Genomic DNA, 6,000 nt, shown 5'->3' with positions numbered 1-6,000 from the left:
AAACCTATACATATCAATTTGAGTAAATAAAACATAACCTGCAACGCTAGAAAAAAAACTATTCAACGCAATACGAGTCCCATTTCGCTTTATTTCAAAATAAGCAGGTTTCAACTCATTGCCGGGCGAGTGCATTGCGCATAACATCCAGATTTGATGACCGTATGGTTCCTTCAGCGGCATTGCTTCCTTCGCACGCACTGGTCACGACTGTTCCTGAAGTATCCGTCGGCGCAGAAGCAGCCGCTCCTGCAGTCGTAGGTGCAGGCAGGGCCCAGGAACGGCTTCTTGCACGTGGTCTCGGAACAAGTGCTGCTCACGCAGGTTTTGAACGTTTCGCCAGGCCCACATTTTGCCGGTATCAGATAAGGCCGTGGTCCTAACGATCAGAGAGAACAAATATTGTGAATACCGGAAGAAAGACCGTCTCCCAAGCTCCCTTAAAATGCTTATATGACCTTGGACCGATGAATGGAGGGATATATACGACTTAAGCCTCTTGATCGGGCGGGGGCTTGCGTCATTTAGCCAAAGCCCGTGCTGATAACTTTTTTCTGCATAAAGACGACACCGGGGAGCGAAAGCTTACACTACGGCTTCTGTGCGGAGTAGGGAATTGCGCTAATTGTTCTGCTTTCCTCGCGGCAGAGAAGGCCGGATAGGTAGCGCAACTCCCCCTCGGGACACCAACCCTACTTCGAGCTTTGGCCGCTGCGTGAGGAAGGTCTACGCACGCGCCAAACTCTCGTATGAAAATGTATTTCTGTTTTACTTTGTACGTTGCCAGGTTTAGAAGGTGGAGGAGACCACCTGCTCGTTCGTCCAGTCTATCTTACGTCACGTACCTCGTGATCCCGATCAGTCAGGCGCTAAGAGCGTGGTCAAGCAATGAAAGGCAGTTGATTGATTAGTCTTGTGAGCGCATAGCTTCCATCGTCTACTTAGGTTAGTGGTGAAAAAAAGTATAGTATTTAAAATAAAACGCTTCAAGCTCATGATGTGTAAAAACAGCACACAAAAGAAAAGGGAGAAAATAGGGACCCAAAAGACGAAGGAAGCATAAACTGGGTTGGGTAGAAATAGCGCTTTCTTCGTCTTTTGTGTCGCCCTTTTGTGCCTTATATTTTTGAGCAATGTTTTATTCAACAAAAATCACCAATTCGCCAAATCATTCATATTTTCAAGCTCATAAACCACAGGAGACAGTAATCCATTACAGAAGTGTGTGTTTTTTTTTTTCTTCTTTTTTTTCTATAAGTGTTCGCATTCTTTATTTCAGAATACTGGAGACGGTTTCTCTATACATAGTTCTACCTCAAGTCCAGATGCCACGGGTGCCACGAGCCGGTGGGACCAATCGCACACAGTCAAAAGCGCCCATCATGGTGTTTGTCATGTTTCTGTACATGTACCCTAACATTGCAAAACCAATCAAACAAAAAAAGCCTAGTGACTTGTGCTTTGGAAGCTACTTGATTGTACCAATTACCTCCTAATGTTGGCGGTTTCTGGACTTACGCAGAAACAAAGTCTAGCCACCGCAAGACCACAAAACCCGGGACTTATTGTGTTCATGTTTCCTTCTTCCTCATTGGCTGCCCTTCGACGTTCTTACCGGCTAGTACCGTAATCTGATTGGCTGTGGAACGATTATGAGACGTTCGGGTCTGCGTTCCTTTAACTGTCCATGTCAGATGTCAGGTCTTAGTATACCGACTGCTATACATTATTTTAACCTCACAAACCAAGAGTACGAAGGACTCAGTCAATAGACTATTTTCAAAAGTCCATCAAGGAACAAGGCTAGTCGCCATTGCTTGGGAAACTAAGCACGCGATTGGAACCGAGTCCTCGCCGAATGCTGACCTACCGCTCGCTGTCAGTACGAGCTCACCCGATTTCACGCCTAAGGCGGACGAAGACCTCTTGTCCAAGACATGCTCAGATTATGTCAGCATGCAATGGCGGACAGGTGTTGATGCGGACTTTTGAACAGGGTCTATTGCAAGCTTAGCGCCCCGATTGGTGCCCCGTGGGCACACGCATGCGTAGCGAGCTCGTGAACGTGGCCTTGACAGGCTTGCAATTGCGTATGCTTGCCCTCACGTCAGAGCCAAGGCGGCGGTTGGATTCCCAGCTTCCAATCGTCTATAGTGCACGGCTTTTTTTTTATTGTGAACAGGAATACTACCGCATTTCAGAACCTGTTCCAGTACAGCAACCTTTACTTGGGCGTGGTATAAATCGACATTCATACAATTTTGTGCGCTTGTACAACACGTGCCGCAAAGACTCTGTGCTCACAAGCCCCCCCCCCCCCCCTTATTATTCTACAGGGTACAGAAAAGAAATTGTGTTTCTCCAACGCAAAACACAATACGCATCGCTGAACACTCATTCCCTGGAAAAATGTAGCGCTAACGATCCAAACCAAATGCCAGATTTCCAAAACTCACCGTTCTCTAACTCAAAATGAAAAAAGTAATTTTCTTTCATGTACAATGGGAAAATGGCGACCAACGGAGCTCTAAAATAAGTTGAGCTGAATTGCGCCAATTACCAAAAACAAAAAGAAAAACGAAAAAAAAAAAGTTCAGCATTTTCGAATTACAATTTCCATAAATTGCCTTATAAATATTTAATAAGGTGACGTTTAGTTCTGAAACTGTGGTTTCTAGTTCGCATCGCTAGCGCTAAAGCGTATTTTATTGTACATAATAACAAAACACAACGACAGGCTTACCTCTACCGGGAAAGGCACACACAACGGCCAGAACACACGCCAAAAACAAGGCCGCAATGATGGGCTTCATGCTTTCCTAAAATGTTTCCTCAAGCGGAATGGTGAACACCAGGCACAAGAGCCAGCCTTTCATATATATAAAAAAAAAAACACAACACATATAACAGACGGTGTACGACCCTGCGTCCGCGAATCTCTACGTCACAGAGGTTGCACGGTGTGTTGGACACGAGTTGCACAATGGCGATGATATTGAAGGGATTTGTTCCCGGCTAGCGACTACTTGCGCGCTCAATGTCCTCATGATTGCACCATCGGTTTGGTCATCTCAAAACCGGTAGTACGCCTCGTGCCTTCTATGGTGTCTCCACACTTCGTCTTGTTCGTCAAGCTGTCAGGTGCTGTCCGCGCGATCCTTTAAGCACGCCAGAATAGGTTAGACATTTACTCAACCGTCGTTCTTTTTTTTGCTTTTTTGTTGAGACCTTGCATTCGAGAAGTGGGAAGCAATCCATCATCCTTACAATATCCGCATACGTCTCTGCGCGTAAGAAGCAATTAAAAGTTCGTCATCGTCACTGCTGTCGCAAAAATCCGGGATTTGAACGATTTATCATTACCACATTGGTAATTCCTCCGAAGTTAATTGCCACACGAATTTCTGGAATTGTCGTCATGCAATGTGTCCTTACGCGAAGTAATTCATGAGTGAAACGGATTTGTTTGCTATAGCTTATTCGGAGCGGCTTGAAAGGAAGAACACTGTAGCCCATGACCACTTATTTTATTTTTTATTTACCAGAGGTCTGTTCTTACAGCCCTGAAAAAAAGGGGCGTAAAGTAATTTTGGTCAACTAAACGTTTGGCACGTTGAATTATTCCTATAGCCCCCGACCATTTAAGAAACAAGGGGCATCGGTTATGTTCATGGTTCTTCGTGATTGGTTCTCAGCCAGTCTTATTTGAAAAACGGCGCAATCTGATTGGCTGGGCAGCGATAATGAGATGCTCGAGACAGGCTCACCACGCCTTGCGATTTTTGAGTGGTCATTGTCTATGCTAATGCTTTCACTGCCTTATATTTTTAAACAATATATGAGAAGCGCCAAAACTTTTAAAATTTTATTTCTGGTCCCCGAATATAATCTGTAGATTAAGCTGATCATCACTGATTTCTTCGCGAGCAAACTAAGGCTCAATTTGCATTAAAAAAAAAAATTGACCCTGGAAAGCCAGATTAGACGACTAAAATGTATATTATAAGGTAAGTTAGATATGTATTTACGAATTGGTGAATATACATAAACTTCGTGCTGTTATAGGTTATATAGTAAATGCTTTCTACCTAATATGACTTCACGCAGAAAAAAAAAAAGGTTTCACACAAGATTTGTCGAACAAAGGTACCAGAGCCTTAAATAAATTGTGCAAGGTGTATAGAAGGCGTGTAAGATTTCATGTGATCGTAAATATTGTGGTATGTTTATTGAATGTATCCATAGTTTCTATTTGGGTAGGAAACTGTACGCTTATATTTGTGACAAATAATGGAGATAAAATGTGGACGCCAAGTTCGCTTTCTCAATCATACAAGTAGGAAATGGCAGCCAACTTAAAGAAGAGATATCCGACATAAAGTTGTGACTACAAAAAAGAATGGTTGATGTGTTTCACGAGGAATTGTCTGAATGAAACACACCGTGTTTTGCTTTCAACCAAATAATATTATATTAAGTGGCATAAATTAGAACTAGTATCCGCTCCACCAAGTAAGTGATAATCGTTCTGTAATGGGTCAAATTTAAAAGAGCTGTGAGGCTTTAGAGTAAACATGCACGTTAATGGTATCAGACTAGAAGAATTCACATTTTCCTTCCCTCGTACAACAGCCATTCAAACCAATAGAAGAATTCACACCATTAAAGAAGACCTCAGAAAGGTCACGTGACCTCACGGGGGTCACGTGACGTCACCGGGTTCACGTGACTTCACGGGGGTCACGTGACCTCACGGGGGTCACGTGACCTTACGGTTACGCCGACGCCGACGGCGACGTACTCAAGCCGGAAACGGGCGCCTAAGAGCTGCGCTGTAATAAAAAAAAAAGTTGCGAGCCGAATAAAAATTGATTTCTATATAACTAAGTTACAGACCACCCCGCGTACACTCAATACGTCATCAGCCGAACTGCAAGCCAGTGAGCCCATTTCGGGCACTTGTTTGGCGACTTTGGCCCGTGGCTGCTTTACTTCGTCTCATATTACGATGGTCTAAAGGCCAAAACCACGGGCCGCCAGGTCCAATCACGTGTCACGCTAAACTGCGACTCGATTAGCACTGATTAGGTTTGGACGAATAACGCCCCGAATCCATAAACGGTGCGTCATCTTTATAGCTTCGACACTGCAACGAGCCAGTACGTCGTGGCTTTCTTTGCAATGTAAAATTGTTGAGTCACTAATTGCTCGATCCTAACCCCTTTCCGCTCATTCCCATCAGTAATCCGACACGCGGGCACCGATACGTGCATCGAAGCGAAATACCACGCAATGTCTTAGTTGCTCGTCATTGGATCCGGCGGTTCGTAGCTTCTGCCTTTAGTCCATCGTAGGGTGAGACGAAGTATAGATGACAACCAAACTATCAGGAAGCGAAGCCTAACTTTGCCACTTTTTTGTTACTTGGGAACAAGGATGTCAGTTGCCATCCGAACAACAAGGCAGTAAGCCTAACTCTGGCACATTTCTGACGATTATGACCCGAAAGTGCCAGATCACAGCCGGACTATCAAAAAGTGAAGCCTAACTTTGGCATTAGTTTGGTAATTTGGCCCAAAAATTCCAAATATCAGCAAAACTCACCCGGCAGTAAGCCTCATTTGGACATTAGTTAGGCGATTTAGGCCCAAAGATGCCAGACGACTGCCGAACTACCAGGCTGTGAAGCCTAAGTTTAGCCCTTTTTTGACGAATTAGGGCCAAAATACTCAGAGTCTTGCCAAGGCAGGTCGGGTTTGGCTCTACTATGGCTTCTTCAAGCTTTTCACAGCCCTAAACTCTCAGACAAAAGCCAAATTTTGGCCCAGAAATTTGTGCAATCTAGGAGGAAGCCATCTTTGTCCTGAAAATATTTTACCGAGTATCCCAAGTACCGGCCAGGCTCTTTAAATCGACTATAAAATTCTGTTTCTTAACCAATCGCGCTACGATTTTGTGCAGCGTTGCCCGCAGATGGTGATTTTTTTTTTTCGTGGGAAA

This window comes from Ixodes scapularis, unplaced genomic scaffold, assembly GCF_016920785.2.
Source record: "Ixodes scapularis isolate PalLabHiFi unplaced genomic scaffold, ASM1692078v2 PGA_scaffold6__148_contigs__length_123643588, whole genome shotgun sequence".
Classification (NCBI taxonomy): domain Eukaryota; kingdom Metazoa; phylum Arthropoda; class Arachnida; order Ixodida; family Ixodidae; genus Ixodes; species Ixodes scapularis.
Note: the sequence above shows the minus strand (reverse complement) of the source record.